The sequence below is a fragment of the Perna viridis genome, chromosome 2 (assembly GCF_037379345.1).
Source record: "Perna viridis isolate PV_CMFRI_1.1 ecotype Kerala chromosome 2, ASM3737934v1, whole genome shotgun sequence".
Taxonomy (NCBI): Eukaryota; Metazoa; Mollusca; class Bivalvia; order Mytilida; family Mytilidae; genus Perna; species Perna viridis.
Genome location: NC_142446.1, coordinates 46099539 through 46116537, shown reverse-complemented (window position 1 = coordinate 46116537; position 16999 = coordinate 46099539). Strand labels below are relative to the sequence as shown.

Here is a 16999-nt window from a genome sequence, read left to right as displayed (position 1 = left end):
TTTCTCTTACAGAATAAACAATTGAAAAACTTAATCCAGACATATTATGAACATATTTAAGCGATGAATAAATTCAACATAAAAAGTCAATTTGTATTCATCAATATTTTTTAAAAAATATTTGTTCATAATGAAATTGATATTAAAAAACACGGTTGTGACGGTCGTTTTAAGGTTTACAAATGTTTGTCCCTCCGTTCGTTTGCGTAAATGTGTTACATCAACCTCAAAAACTCTTTAACAATACACTTTTTCAAATTAAACAATGTTCTTACTTTCTGCATACGTTTTGAATAAAATTTGCCTGCTTTAGGTGCAAATGTTATAAAGAAAAAACGCAATGTTACACAATGTCAGATGCCATTTTGATACATACAAGTATAAAAATATAATTATATTACACGCTAACATAGTTTTTACATGTCTGTAGTGGAGACAAAAGATGCTTTTCATCCTGTCTTTCCAGGAATACAAATAATGCATAAACATCCAATATCAACCCCGAAAAGTACACAACATGCAACCTGTAAATTAAAAAAAAAAGACGTAAGAAAAGATAACAACAGAAGTTTCAGATGTGGCATTCTAATGCCAATAAGATTATCGTATTGCTTGAATTTGACGAATCATCGATCATATGTAAAACTTTGTCATTGCTCACATGTGTGTATGTGTTATTTTTTCATTTATCAAAGCATTTCCTTATACAAGTAAAGATGAAATAAGAAATCAAAACAACAAACATAGTGAGTTTTACATAAACTCAGTTTTTATTTTACAACCACTTACCCAAGCCGCAAAGTAAATTATTACCAAGGGAATAAAAATAATCACCTGCACCCATGTCCACCAAACCCAGTCATCTGTATTAGGACATGCTTTAAAATAGAAATACGAATACAATAAATGATTACTCGCCATTTTTGTTTTTGTAGTTTGTAATGGTCTGCACTTTATTTCATAAATCAGTTTAATGAATAAATCGGAAAAAAAATTCCATGTTACGACCTGTATCATCGTGCACTGCCAATTCGTTGTTAACATCATATAAATAATTGTTTTTATAAAAAGCAATTAAACTTCCGGATTATTATAGTGGTCTTAGTTTATTATGTACCAATTTTAATGTTTTCTTAATTGAATTATAATGGGGCGATTATATATGTTAATCATAAAAAGGGGTATTTTAAAAAACCTACTCAATCACAAAATGTATGACATAAATACACACCTTGTTTCCTCCTTTACTATAACATATTCTGGTTCCTAATTTATAACTACAGCGACATGCTGCGACGGGTAGAGTTGCTGAGTGTTGTTCATACTATTTTTATATGGTATTAAAAAGGTAAACTTGTTTCTTACTGCAACACGTACAAAAAAATCTATTGTGTTTACCTTCCGAAAGTCTTACAACTAAACCCAAATTTTCGCATAAAATGATTTTTGGTCTCATAAGTATCATTAGTTGACATACATGATATCACAACAATAAAACAACTTGGGTATGGATTCATACATAACAGGAAATGGGATTTATCTCGACATATATGTCCCCTGAAAATACACGTATTGTTGCAGAATCCTGACATAAATTTTCAGAGAAACAAATTAGAGTTTTGCTTTGCTAGTCATGTTTTACCGTTAAAAAATGCTGATTCTATAATTTATTCAAAGTGATAAATGTATGTTTATAAAACAATCTTGTACACCGACTGCCACTCTTTGAATGGTAAATTACACATGCTCTTTATAAAAAATTCATACACTGCTAATGGTAAACTGAATCATGGTGTAGAAAACGGCACAAATCAAAATAATGCTCTTTCAGTATAAGTATCACATAACAATAATCATTTCTGCATTCGGATCTGCACTTTTTAGAAAATCATACATTTATCTACCACTATAATCAACCTACTGATATCAGCCAAGTTTCAATTTCATGTTAAATCTATAGACCTTTTATTCCAAAAGTGCATCAACCAAATGAAAAAGTAAGGCTGGTTATGTGGTCTATAACTGTTTCTGAATAAGAAATATCAGCGACTTTGGTGGGTTTTTTACATTCCTGAATCACCTTCTGTTTGATTTTTATAAAAGCATACTGCTTAACTAGTTTTGTTAACATTTAAATTTGTCTCCTCATCTACAAATCATATAAAATTATTTTGATATGGATCCAAACTTAATGCGCTATCAAATAAGTATTTCAGTAAGACATCCGGTATATGTCGTAAAAAGAAATCTTAATTGCCTTGATTTACGTCTAAGTAAACATAAGTTTATGTAAAGTAAACTTAAGACACAGAATCATTTTGATGCAATATTGTAGGTTTAATTGTTAGAATGTTTTAGTATTATTCGTTAAACTAAAATATAAAGAAAACTTATCTCAATATCTTATATATACATTTTGTGTGTGACAACTAGTTTTATATACATTATAAATGAATACAAAAGTATTTCATTAACTCTTTAATTATATTACCTGTAGGCATATGCAAAGCATCAAGGTATTGGTATGGTAAGACAATAAGAAGAAAAATTCTTATTGATAATTATATGAATACTACATGTTTATTGAAGGAATTGTATATCATATTTTTTTTCATTTATGTAGAGTGATTCCTCTATAATAAAAATATTAAATCATATTAATATTCTACAAAAATTATGAAAAAAATATACTTACAAAATATTGGCAATTAAATACTGAAGCGTCAGCAGTGGGGTGATTTAGATACGTCAAAATCCATACAAAAACGGCCTAAACGTAAACATTTAAAACAGATTTGTACTACATGCACAATGTAGCCAACCGAATTAAAAAGACTACAAATGATAACTGAAGATAAGGGAAACAAGACATCACACAAAAATCTAAAGCACTAGCAATATGAACTCCTGCCAAAAAAAAGTGGGATAACATCAAGTGCTCCGGGAATCTTCCTTTTCCATACTAAACAATTGAACTTAATCATCTGATAAGATGGTATAATCATGTACCTATGTAATTTAAACTATTATTAAATATTATTTTGTATTGTGTATATTAAATTTAATGTTTGATATGAATACAAAACATACCAATCATTTAAGACCAATCGCATAAATGTATGTCGTTCTACGTAAATATGTCATTTAAAACTAAATGATTTAAGTACTTTTCTGTCTTAGAATCAGGCAAAATAAAAATAATGTGTGGCACATGAAGAAAAAAAAACGTACGCAGAAATGTTATTGCATTATTTAAGTGTTTGTTAATTGGGCCTTTTTAAGAGTAATCATGGGAACCAAGGTTATAGCGGTAATCAAAAGAATGTAATCCAGGGACAAAGACCAGACATGGAAAACAGACATACACAACAAAGAATATAAAGTAACTGAAATCATGCATATAAAGTAACAAAAGCAAATGAGCAACTCGGACTCCACTAAAAACTGGGAGCATGGACTAGGCGCATTGTTAGCGTACTCTGCTTTCTAGAACCACCCACCGAGTTGCTCATAATGGTCAACCCGGAGTAGTCATAAGAGGAAATAAAAACTATGACACATTGAACAAATCAGTTTTCACGGCGCAGATGGGTAAACCGTAACGATCCGCGAGTTCATGATGACGACCATAAAACTTCTGTAGTGATGACTTCAGAAGAAACGAATGTTCTTTCCCTAATAACTCCATCACCGATGCATGATAATTTCCATTTATCTCGACATGTGATAAGAGTTTCCGGATTTTAATGTAAAAAATCAGTAATGATTAATTGATATTTCTGGCATTTGATAGATTTTTTTTCTTGACAGATTCCAAGCACATATATGTTGATGTGTTTGCCACCTCAGAATCTTTTCTGATATCTGATGTTTTTACTAAGGGTGTATATGAACCGATAATTGCAAAGTTTCCTCTTCAGTATTGCATATTTTTCATACATCAGAAATTTGTGAAATTTTCCGTACACATGACGATAGGTTTTATATTTCCAATGTTGTTTTATATAAATTTATATTAATTTTCTTTACTCTTATAGAAAACAGAATTACCGGAATACCGGGTGTCTGTTTCACAAAAAGTCGTAAGTGTAAAATTGATGGGAAGAGTAATCAAGGGAACCAAGGTTACAGCGGCAATCAAAAGAATGTAATCCAGGGACAAAGACCAGACATGGAAAACAGACACACACAACAAAGAACACAAAGTAACCAAAATCATACATACAAAGTAAAAAAGTAAATGAGCAACTCGGACTCCACTAAAAACTGGGAGCATGGACCAGGTGCACCGGTAGGGTAAGCGTCCTCTGTTTTTCTAGAAACATCCGCCGAGTTGCTCATAAAAAGTCAAGTCCGGGGTAGACAAACGAGAATAGGCAAACTATGACCCGTTGAATAAATCAGTTTTCATGGTGCTGATGGATACATCATAACGATCCACGAGTTCATGATGACGACAGAATGACGTCATAAACTAAAATAGCATTGTGACGTCATGATTTACGATCAATTTCACACTTACGACTTTTTGTGAAACCGACGCCTGATGTTTTTGTTAAAAGTGATTGATTTCAATAAAACAGACCCTACAGTTCTAAGAAACAACGCATATGGTGTTGAAAGAACTGAATTTTGTAATTGAAAAGGGCAAATAATTTGCTATTGCCTCATCTCATACGCTTTCCATACAACACTCAATAGGACTTCCAAACAATTCTCTGTACAAAAAAATGTTTACAGATGACTTTGTTTCATGTTTGTTTCTTTGTGGAATTCATTCCAGGCAATTTCTATATTTTGAGGAAACGGTAACCTAACGTAATGTATTTTTATTTTTATAATAATTGATTAATGAATATTTTTTCCACACTTTTTGCAAAAGAATGAGCCCCGTGCAGGCCCGGGTGTTAAATGAATAGGCCTTCAGCAGCGCTAAGCTTGTCGTAAAAGGCGACTAAATAGTGCTCAGAACCCTAGCCGGGGGCTAGAGCCCTCTGCGCATAGAGCAACTGGGATGTGTGCCCCAGGTGGTGGAATGGGGTACCCCTGGCGTGTTACATGCTGGGGTTGTCAGGCTATAATACGGAAAACCTGACGGCAAACCGTAGTGGTGCACCGTGTTGGGAAAGATGCCACGTTCCTCGCACGTTAAAGAACCCAACTGTGGTATTCTCCCGGAGTAGGAACCATAGGGCTCCGCCACAGGAAGCTAAATTACCCGACCCTACCCACTTCTCCCTATTTCCAGTGGCAATCAAAATTTGTCGACCCCATTGTCGTTGTGTCCTATCCCTTTTTCATCGTCATTTCATGTTCATTTAATCATCAATTTCATGTTCATTGTTTGAATATAGCTGAAATATTGCTGCTCGCACGTTAAACCCCAACAAACAAACAAACAAACAAGCAAAAGGATGAACGCAAATGCATTTAAATGGAAACAATGTTTTCAGTTTTTTTTTTTTTTTTTTTTTTGATTGATCAAATCACCAATTCATAGAATGATCCGGTCAGAGAAAGCTATATTTTTATATAGCCTAGCTGGCCGAGTGTTCTATGGACTTTGTGTAGGCAGTGTTGCCATAGATGTCACAGCGGTACGAGTTCGAGTCCCGCGGAGGGAATTTGCAAATTTGCCAGTTCTAACATCGTTGGGAATTTTCCGACTCTTCTATACGTATATTATCTTCGAGTCGTCGCATTCTGAGACGTTTGTATAATACTGATTTGTTGTGACATATATCGTTAGTTGGATATATCTTACATTGTAACACCTAGATAAGCTGTACCGTACTACCATGCATTGTGCACTAAGTTACAGCCCTGGATTAATCCTACGAGGAGGAATTCCCCGGCCTGGCTGGCCGAGTGGTCTAGGGCGCTGGACTTTGTGCAGGCGGTGTTGCCATAGATGTCATAGATTTGACTGTAAATGTTTTTTTACACATATAAATGGATATGGTAAGTATGTAAAACAGACAACAACCCCAAAGGGATGAAAATTGTCAGCTCAAGGCCTTTCATTGGTCTTCAATGAAAGCCCTTGAAAACCCTCATACCAACGGACAGGCTGCAGCTGTCCCGAAAACAACATTATACACAGGTACAGTGAAATGGTTACTCCTGTTGATTTTAAAAAGCATAACGGTAAACTGAGAGGTGCAAAATGAAACAAAACTGAGGCCAGAAATAATTCACTTAGAACAATCACAAAAAATGCGGCTGGGTTAAAGTTCTTTTACTTGATCATGATTCTTAAAAACTGACCACTAGCATATTTACTTAAACACATTTCCAAAAAAGTATTTTGCCTGTAATATTTTTTACGACCTTCTAAGAGTGTCTGTTTACAATGTTAAATCGTAATTTGAGAAACCTGTATTCAATAAGGTTTTTTTTCTTCCTTTGTAATGTATGTGTTTAGATAGGTAACATATCGAAGTATTAGAGAAATCAAGGCGGCGAGGGGTAGCCAGTTCCCCATTTTATTATATATGCATGTTTTAAAAGCTATTTTCTAGTATTTCAATTTTCCTGTCAATGTGCCTTTTTCATACCTTTTAATTTTGCAAATATCATGCCCGTTTTTTATAAAAGTGCTCATACATTTTCGACTGAAAAACATTTTGAAGTAAGAAAATCATCAGCCTTTTGGTATATACACGCATAAATATGTTTACTTTCAGTTATAAAAACACTAATATGACTCCATAGTCTGGAGACGTAAGTGTTTTCTCATCCTTTATTTTCTGGAGCACAAATAACGAATAAACATCCTATATCAACTCCGAAAAGTACTAAACACGCAATCTGTAAAAGATAGATAAAAGAAATGAAAATTACAAATAAATCAAATACAACACTGAGAAGATTTTTAATATAGCACAAATTCCAATAAGATTATCACGTTTAATATGACGTATCGGCGATCTGTTTTCGAGATTGCTCACATATGTATACGTAAACCTATTTTGAGCATTTACCAATATATTTTTTTTTTTACGAAAAAAATGATTCAATAAGCAAACAAAGCATTAAAGCAATGAAAGTTCTTTACAAATTTTATTCGGTTTAATTTAGAACTACTTACCCATGCTGCAAAGTAAATTATTACTAAGGGAATAAAAATAATCACAAGTACCCATGTACACCATTGCCAATCATCTGTATCAGGGCATATACTTCAAAAATACGAATGCTATAAGTGATTAATCGGCCTTTTTTGTTTGTTTTGGTGCCTTTAATCTTTCTTTAAGCATCCTCGTGCACTTTTAAAGCAGCTTTAACAGTATATAAATCATTGTATGACAAAATGCACTTAATTATATGGATCTGGATTATTATAGGAGCCTTAGTATATTATGTACCGAATGTATGTGTGCTACTAATTGCTTTATATTTTTTTATTTATTTTTAGGTATATTTTTATCATTACCATAGGTATTAGAACTTTCAAAATCAGTACTAAACTATGACATGAATACATGCCTTGTTTCTTCCTTTACTGTTACATACTCTGGTTCTTCATTAATAACAATAGCGACATGCTGCTGCGGGTAGGGTTTGTTTGTTTGTTGGGGTTTAACGTCCGAGCAGCAATATTTCAGCTATATTCAGACGATGAACATGAAATTGAGGATAAAATGAACATGAAAATATGATGAAATGAAAAAGGGATGGGACACAAGGACAATGGGGTCGACGAATTTTGATTGCCACTGGAAATGGGGAGAGGTGGGTAGGGTCGGGCAATTTAGCCTCCTGTGGCGGAGCCCTATGGTTCCTACTTCGGGAGAATACCACAGTAGGGTTCTTTAACGTGCGAGGAACGTGGCATTTTTCTCACAACGATAGATCATAGAAGTAGATCATAAACTGTCTCAATATGCCGATGACACATCATTGATATTGGACGGATCTGAGAAATCTTTAAATGCAGCTATGCAAGAGCTAGATTGGTATGCAAACATATCTGGGCTTAAAATTAATTTTAATAAAACCCAGGTTATTTGGATGAGCAGTAAAAAGTATAGCGAAGATGTGCTTTGCCCTGAAAGGCATTTGTCTTGGGGAGCAACAACTTCCAAATTACTAGGTGTATATTTTGATGTTAATCTTGTTAATATGATAGATATGAACTATGATGAAAAGTTGGTTAAGATTGAAAGTCTAATTAATAATCACAGCCCCGTGCAGGTCCGGGTGTTAAAAGAATAGGCCTGCAGCAGCGCTAAGCTTGTCGTATAAGGCGACTAAATAGTGCTCAGAAACCTAGCCGGGGGCTGGGCGCTCTGCCCACAGAGCAACTGGGATGTGTGCCCCAGGTGGTGGAATGGGGTACCCCTGGCGTGTTGCATGCTGGGGTTGTCAGGCTATAATACGGAAAACCTGACCGCAAACCATAGGGTGCACCGTGTTGGGAAAGATGCCACGTTCCTCGCACGTTAAAGAACCCTGCTGTGGTATTCGATAGGAGTAGGAACCTTTGCGCTCCGCCACAGGAGGCTAAATTGTCCGACCTTACCCACTTCCCCTTGTTCCAGTGGCAATCGAAATTTGTCGACCCTATTGTCCTTGTGACCAATCCTTTTTTTTCATTTCATGTTCATTTTATCATCCATTTCATGTTCATTGTCTGAATATAGCTGAAATATTGCTGCTCGGACGTTAAACCCCAACAAACAAACAAATTTACACATGGTCGAAGAGATATTTGACTGTCATTGGTAAAATATCAGTTGTTAAAACTCTGATATTACCAATTCTTAAGCCCCGTGCAGGTCCGGGTGTTAAAAGAATAGGCCTGCAGCAGCGCTAAGCTTGTCGTATAAGGCGACTAAATAGTGCTCAGAAACCTAGCCGGGGGCTAGGCGCTCTGCCCACAGAGCAACTGGGATGTGTGCCCTAGGTGGTAGAATGGGGTACCCCTGGCGTGTTACATGCTGGGGTTGTCAGGCTATAATACGGAAAACCTGACCGCAAACCATAGTGGCGCACCGTGTTGGGAAAGATGCCACGTTCCTAGCACGTTAAAGAACCCTGCTGTGGTATTCGATAGGAGTAGGAACCTTTGCGCTCCGCCAAAGGAGGCTAAATTGCCCGACCTTACCCATCCCCCCTTTTTCCAGTGGCAATCAAAATTTGTCGACCCTATTATCTTTGTGACCCATCCTTTCTTTTCTTCATTTCATGTTCATTTTATCATCCATTTCATGTTCATTGTCTGAATATAGCTGAAATATTGCTGCTCGGACGTTAAACCCCAACAAACAAACAAACCAATTCTTAACCATCTTATATTAACATTACCACGTCCAAAAAGTGTGGTCATAAATAAAATAAATGGCCTTATTTATTCGTATATTTGGAATTCACCTACAGGCAGGGTAAAAAAGGAGATTTTACAAAAATATCATGCTGAAGGTGGACTGAAAATGATAAATATTGCATGTTTTATGGATGCTTTAAAAGCCACTTGGGTTAGAAAAGTTTTCAATTCTGAGAGTAAATGGCTTAATATATTATATTCTATTGTTGATAGAGAAAAACTTCTAAAATGTGGGAATGGATATGCAGTGTCAGTAAAATGTAAAAATATGTTTTGGAAAGATGTATTTAATGCTTGGAACAGTATTATTGAAAAAGATAAAGATGATAGCTTGAAATTTTTTGTTACTAGTTCCTTGTGGTGGAATAAAAATATTTTTCTGTATTTTATGAGGATTTTTTTCAAAAAGGTATTATCTTTGTAAATGATATTTTGAAAGAAGATGGATGCTTTTTGTCTAATTTAGAACTTCAGCAGAAATTTGCTATTAATATTGATACTATGAAGTATAATAGTTTAATATCTGCACTAAGACAGACAAAAAGATCTTTTGTGTACAATGATAATATTGTTGTATGTCCATTCTGTCCGAATTATATTAAATTGTTTATGAAGAGTAAAAAAGGCACAAAAGATATGTATTCAGTGTTGATAAAAAATAATTGTGTGCCTTGTGGACAACAAAAATGGTGACAAAAAACACTAAACTCCAATGGTTACAATTTAGAATAAATCATTACATAATTGCAACAAATAAATATCTTTTTAGAATACAAATTCCAGATACTGCAAATTGTACTTTTTGTGATGAAGAGGTTGAGACTATAGAACATTTATTTTGGAACTGTGAAAACGTTCAGAATTTTATCCTGGAAATGGATTTTTGGCTAATATCGAATGATATCAGCATCCCCTTTACTAAAAAGAATTTTTTGTTGGGAGATACTTCTAGAGGCAGAAGAAGTCTAGTTTTTCATCTTTTCTTTCTCAAAATTAAACAATTCCTATACAATTGTAAATATTTTAGAAAACAGTTATCTTTACAAGTATTTAAAAACATTGTCAAAGATTTATATAACATAGAAAAATCTATTGCTGTCAGAAATAACAAACTAGAGCAATTTAATGAATTGTGGAATATTTTCACTGTTATATTATGAAAACTAATTTATCTATACTTAGATTTTATTCTAAATGATGAAACAATAAATAACATATGCACAATGGCCTACAGATAGATTAAGAAATTTACCAGGGAAATAAAAAAATCTTGGTTTTTTTTAGTATTATTATTTTTTTTCTTTCATGTGGTTTTTTAATTTTGTCACAAATTCTAATTATCTATTTTTTTTTTCAATTAAACAAACTGCTTTCAAATCTGAATGTTTGTTAATAAATTACATTTTTATTGCTCTAGACTTATCTGTTTGTGGTTTTTTTCTTTGATATTCTGTTGTGATATGTGTAAATATTATTATTGAAAATCATGTATGTACTAACAAATACTAACATCTGTGTATATTTTGATATTATTGCTACTAATGTTAATGAACCGGGATAAGGTACCGGTACTCAATGTTTTCTAACAAATGTACAGTTTTCAATAAAATAGATAAATTAAAAAAAAACTCTGTAACCGTTTAGAGTTGAGAAAAGAAACTACTTCATAATTCCTTATGAGTTTGCTTTCATTTTGTAGATGTGTTCAGCATGAAAGAAAATGAATATTTATGTGACATTTTATTGCATCATTTTGTGCTAGCAATTCCATGCTCTTTTTTAAATATAAGTTATCATAATTATATATTAGGTAACCTTTTTGTTGAATACTTATTTTACATGATTTAAGTCATGAATTTGACTGATAAAGAAAATTTTCCAATGCTGTACGTTAGGATTATTTAAACATTTAAACACAACCACACGGTGAAATTTTTAAAACTTTTTATGGTTTCGTATATGAATGGTCCATATAGACATATAATAATATTTCTGTATGGAAAATGAATTTGAGCTTTTTGCAAAATAGTGGTTTTCATGTAGGCAAATAGCTGGAACTTTCTCCAAAAGTATGTTTCAATTTGGCCAATGATTCAGATTTCTAAAGACAACTTTCGTTCTTACTGTTCAAAAACTGCATCGTGATATTTGTTAAAAGAATTGTCAGAGGATGAACTACATTCAGTTTGATATAGTGTAAAAATTTAAAAAAAAATAATTGAATTATGAGAAAAGTCTACTACCTTAAATGTATGCATATCATCCATATTTTGTTGCAACAATAGGAACAAAATTAAATAGAAAACACCGAGGTGCCAATAAAAATGAGGATATAAATGACGGGAAATCCGCGCGTTTTATATACCTACGAGCGAGAACATATACACCGACAAAAACGAAACGGAAACCTTAAATACACAAAGAGATAGCAGGACATTCAATTGTAAGTATATCACGTTTTTGCACTTACCACAAAATTGAACGACCAAACTTTCACGTACGAGTGTTTGTTTTGAATATAAAAAAACGTTCTGATTGATAAGAATATTAATCAGGATCTTACTGTGAAATATTATTCCTCATTAAAATATACAAAATCATAATATTCTCTAAAGAAATTTGGCATGAAGACAGCTTACCTACTAAAATAACAAATGTTGCGATGTAATAAATCTCTCACTTCTGTAATTCAAAACTTTGTATATGTCAATTCAATGAATACCATAAATACGTAAATACAGTCGTTCTATGTAAACACCGATTTCAAATAATTCGATTCGATTTTGATCAAAATCAAAACGGAACATTATTTATTGTCCCGTTTATTTCATATTTAATACAACAAGGTCTAAAACCTCAAAATGAGGACAAGACAACAAATGAAGCGATAGGGGATTTTTGACACATTACAATAAAAAGAATTACGAATCGTTAAATGACTGTGTGCGTTTACTTCACATCATTGGGTCCCTTGTTCTTAGTTAATACCATTAAAGTATTTAAAACACTGTGTAAATAAATAGCGCTGGACTATATAAAAAAGCGTCATTGAAATGCAATGCATGATATTCCTTGATGAGTACACGTTACAAGGAAATATATGACTATTTGTACTGTTAGAAAATATGCCGTCATTTTTTTTGTTATTTTAGATACGAAATTTTCCTATCACCTAATCAAACTTTAGGTAATGAACTTTAAACCAGACTTCTGTTGAAAACGAAATAATCATGTCTGAAAAAGGCGTGTGTATTGGAATAAAGTAATATGAATTCATCAGTTTTTGCCAAAAAAATTTAATTATAAGGAATGCTACTAATGTCTTCGTGGTTTATTCTGCGTAAATCGAACCAATGTTTTTTTTTTTATACAGGATAAAATATTCTTATATAATTTATATTTTTAAAAAGATATGTCTAACTAGTACAAAAATCGGTAACAATATCCACTCTGTAAACAAAGACAAAATGATAGAACATCTTTCCTTGTTCACTGCTAGTATTTTCCTACGCTTTTATTGAAATCGTTACTGGTACATATACACAGTTATTAAGGAAACGTTACAGGGTCTTTACCGACAAATAACATCATATCCAATTTAGTTTTCATATATTATACTTGATCGGTTACCTGGCTCTTTGTGCTATCTTAACACTCAAACAGACTTGCAGAATGTAATCCAAGGACAAATTACCAGATTGGAAAACAGACAAACACAACAAAGAATAAATAAAGTAATGTATACAAAGTAACAAAAGTAAATGAGCAACTCGGACTCCATTAAACTTGGGAGCAAGGACTTGGTGCACTGGTAGGGTAAGCGTCCTCTGCTCTTCTAGAAACACCCGCACAGTTGCTCATCAAAAGTAAAGTCCGGGGTAGACGAAAGAGGAAAACTGTTTTCAAAGGTTCAAAATAATTTTTAATTGATATGGGCCCTTTCAAAGTGTCTGACTTGGACAGGTCCCGAATTATTTAGGGTTGTTTTCAAATTTACGACAAAAGGGATGATTTTTCATTCCACATTGTCAACTATTCGTTTTTAGGTGTTAACATAACACAATTGGTTTTATTTGCTCGTATGTGTAACAATATTTTGGATTTTAACGAAAGGAATATTTATATTATCGAGATATTTCTACATGAAGGTGTTCAATATCACAAGCTCATAAAACATTCACAAATTTTTTCAACCGATGCAAGGAACTCATTCTCAAATTCAGATGTACGGTAATAATCTACACAAAGCAAGGAAGGCTCGATACTCACCCAATAAGTTAACTAAACCGTTGAACAGGCTCCAGGTTCATTTGTTATACGTTGTCAAATTGTTCTAGATAGCATTTTTTGTATCAATATTGATTCGCTGATAGCGTCTTCACACATAAATTTAAACACTGTATTTTAAAGCAGTGTTTGGCATGATATGGATTGTGTCCTTATTGTGCGATTTATGATATACTGTGATTGTCAACCCCGCTTGGGGAAAAATGTGATTGTTTTTACATACGATGGGGATATAATTTTTTGTAGGTTTAGAATGGTCTGTAGCTGGCATATCAGTTAACTGCTAGTTTGTTTGTTTTTTGGGGTTTAACGTCCGAGCAGCAATATTTCAGCTATATTCAGACAATGAACATGAAATTGATGATAAAATGAACATGAATTGAAAAAAAAAGGATGGGTCACAAGGATAATAGGGTCGACAAACTTTAATTACCACTGGAAAAAGGGGGGATGGGCAAGGTCGGGCAATTTAGCCTCCTGTGGCGGAGCACAAAGGTTCCTACTCCTATCGAATACCACAGCAGGGTTATTTAACGTGCGAGGAACGTGGCATCTTTCCCAACAGGGTGCACCACTATGGTTTGCGGTCAGGTTTTCTCTATTATAGCCTGACAACCCCAGCATGTAACACGCCAGGGGTACCCCATTCCACCATCTGGGGCACACATCCCAGTCGCTCTGTAGGCAGAGCGCCTAACCCCCGGCTAGGTTTCTGAGCAATTTTAGTCGCCTTTTACGACAAGCTTAGCGCTGCTGCAGGCCTATTCTTTTAACACCCGGACCTGCACGGGGCGTTAACTGCTAGTAGTCCTAAGTGTACGTTTGTGTAACTTATTTTCAGATTTTTGTCTGTTACAACAAATTACTCCGAAATTTTTTAACTGATTTTAAGGTGTGTTTAATTGTATGATATGTTTTTCCATAGTGGTCAGATTTTAAAGGAGGTTTGTTATCACGTCACAAGTACCTTAACCCGCCGCAGTATTTGTGCCTGTACAAAGTCCGGAATGTCTGGCCTCTGTATGTCTTGTGTCGTTTTCACCTATAGTTAATTTTTATGTTACTTGAGTACAAATGTATATAGGAGCAACTTTTTCGCTGTACAAATGTACATGTGTAAAATGATGTTTTGGGGCAGCTGCAGCCTGCTTTGTGGTGGGAGGATTTTCTCGTCGTTCATTGAATCCCATATTGGTAGCCTAAGGTTGACATTTTCATTCCGGTGGGGTTGTAGTCTCCTTAGCATATTCACCATATTTATTCTCGTTATATTTACCAGTTCCATTGTATTTAAGAGAAGTGTGATAATTCATGTATTTACGAAGGACCTCCCTCACAGTTAGTACAACAATTCTCCAGACAGATAGTGGAAAAATAAAACACAACAAAAGCAACAACAGGATTATAATAATGAAAGCAGGATATTCTATACATACAATTGTGTCAAGATTCCCACTGTATTGTACTTCCAAATTACTCTTGTCCAGTGAAGAGGAAGAAAACTGACTTCAAATGTATTTCACTGGTCATTCTTGAAACAAGATATGCTATAACAATAAACTAAGTTATGGTGACAACATAATAATTTTCGACACGATGACTCCAGTCTTTGGACAACATATCCTTGTTCCAATTGTTTTTGTTTGTTTGTTTGTTGGGGTTTAACGTCCGAGCAGCAATATTTCAGCTATATTCAGACGATGAACATGAAATGGATGACAAAATGAACATGAAATGCTGATGAAATTAAAAAAAGGATGGGACACAAGGACAATTGCCCACAGAGCAACTGGGATGTGTGCCCCAGGTGGTGGAATGGGGTAACCCTGGCGTGTTACATGCTGGGGTTGTCAGGCTATAATACGAAAAACCTGACCGCAAACCATAGTGATGCACCGTGTTGGGAAAGATGCCACGTTCCTCGCACGTTAAAGAACCCTACTGTGGTATTCTCCCGGAGTAGGAACCATAGGGCTCCGCCACAGGAGGCTAAATTGTCCGACCTTATCCACATCTCCCTATTTCCAGTGGCAATCAAAATTTGTCGACCCCATTGTCCTTGTGTCCCATCCCTTTTTCATTTCATCATCATTTCATGTTCATTTTATCAATTTCATGTTCATCGTCTGAATATAGCTGAAATATTGCTGCTCGGACGTTAAACCCCAATAAACAAACAAACAAACAGTTCTTAGAAACAACACATATGGTGTTGAAAGAACTGAATTTTGTAATTGAAAAGGGCAAATAATTTGCTATTGCCTCATCTCATACGCTTTCCATACAATACTCAAGAGGACTTCCAAACAATTCTCTGTACAAAAAAATGTTTACAGATGTTTCATGTTTGTTTCTTTTTGGAATTCATTCCAGGCAATTTCTATATTTTGAGGAAGCGGTAACCTAACGTCATGTATTTTTTTATAACAATTGATTAATGAATATTTTTTCCACACTTTCTGCAAAAGGATGAACGCAAATGTATTTCAATGGAAACAATGTTTTTTGTTTTTTTTTTTGGATTGTTCAAATCACCAATTCATAAAATGATCCGTCAGCGAAAGCTATATTTTTATATAGCCTAGCTGGCCGCGTGTTCTATGGACTTTGTGTAGGCGGTGTTGCCATAAATGTCATAGCGGTACGAGTTCGAGTCCCGCAGAGGAATTTGCAAATTTGCCAGTTCTAACATCGTTGGGAATTTTCAAACTCCTCTATACGTATATTATCTTCGAGTCGCCGCATTCTGAGACGTTTGTATAATATTGATTTGTTGTGACATGTATCGTTAGTTGGATATATCTTACATAGTAACACCTAGATAAGCTGTGCCGTACTACCATACATTGTGCACTAAGTTACAGCCCTGGATTAATCCTACGAGGAGGAATTACCCGGCCAGCGAAAACTATATTTTTGTATAGCCTGGCTGGCCGAGTGGTCTAGGGCGCTGGACTTTGTGCAGGCGGTGTTGCCATAGATTTTACTGTCAATGTTTTTTTACAAATATAAATGGGTATGGTAAGTATGTAAAACAGACAACAACCCCAACGCGATGAAAATTGTCAGCTCAAGGCCTTCCATTGGTCTTCAATGAAAGCCTTGAAAACCCTCATACCAACGAACAGGCTGCAGCTGTCCCGAAAACATTATACACAGGTACAGAGAAATGGTTACTCCTATTGATTTAAAAAAAAAACATAACAGTAAACTGAAAGTGCAAAACGAAACAACACAAACAGAGGCCAGAAATACTTTACTTAGAACAATCGCAAAAAATGCGGCTATGTTAAAGTTCTTTTACTTGATCATGATTCTTAAAAACTGGCCACTAGCATATTTACTTTAATACATTTCCAAAAAAGTATTTTGCCTGTAATATTT

At 34.4% G+C, this 16999-nt stretch overlaps 2 long non-coding RNA genes across 2 annotated transcripts; both read right to left on the bottom strand.

Moving 5' to 3' along the window:
- Positions 1–92: 92 nt before the first annotated feature.
- LOC148625370 (uncharacterized) lies at positions 93–2878 on the bottom strand. Its single transcript, XR_015919906.1, has 3 exons — positions 2696–2878; positions 835–878; positions 93–524 (listed from the first exon to the last, which is right to left on the bottom strand). It is a non-coding gene; the product is annotated as an uncharacterized LOC148625370 (long non-coding RNA).
- A 3575-nt stretch (positions 2879–6453) lies between these two features.
- Positions 6454–11790, bottom strand: LOC148625369 (uncharacterized). Its single transcript, XR_015919905.1, has 3 exons — positions 11572–11790; positions 7091–7181; positions 6454–6810 (listed from the first exon to the last, which is right to left on the bottom strand). It is a non-coding gene; the product is annotated as an uncharacterized LOC148625369 (long non-coding RNA).
- Positions 11791–16999: the final 5209 nt, after the last annotated feature.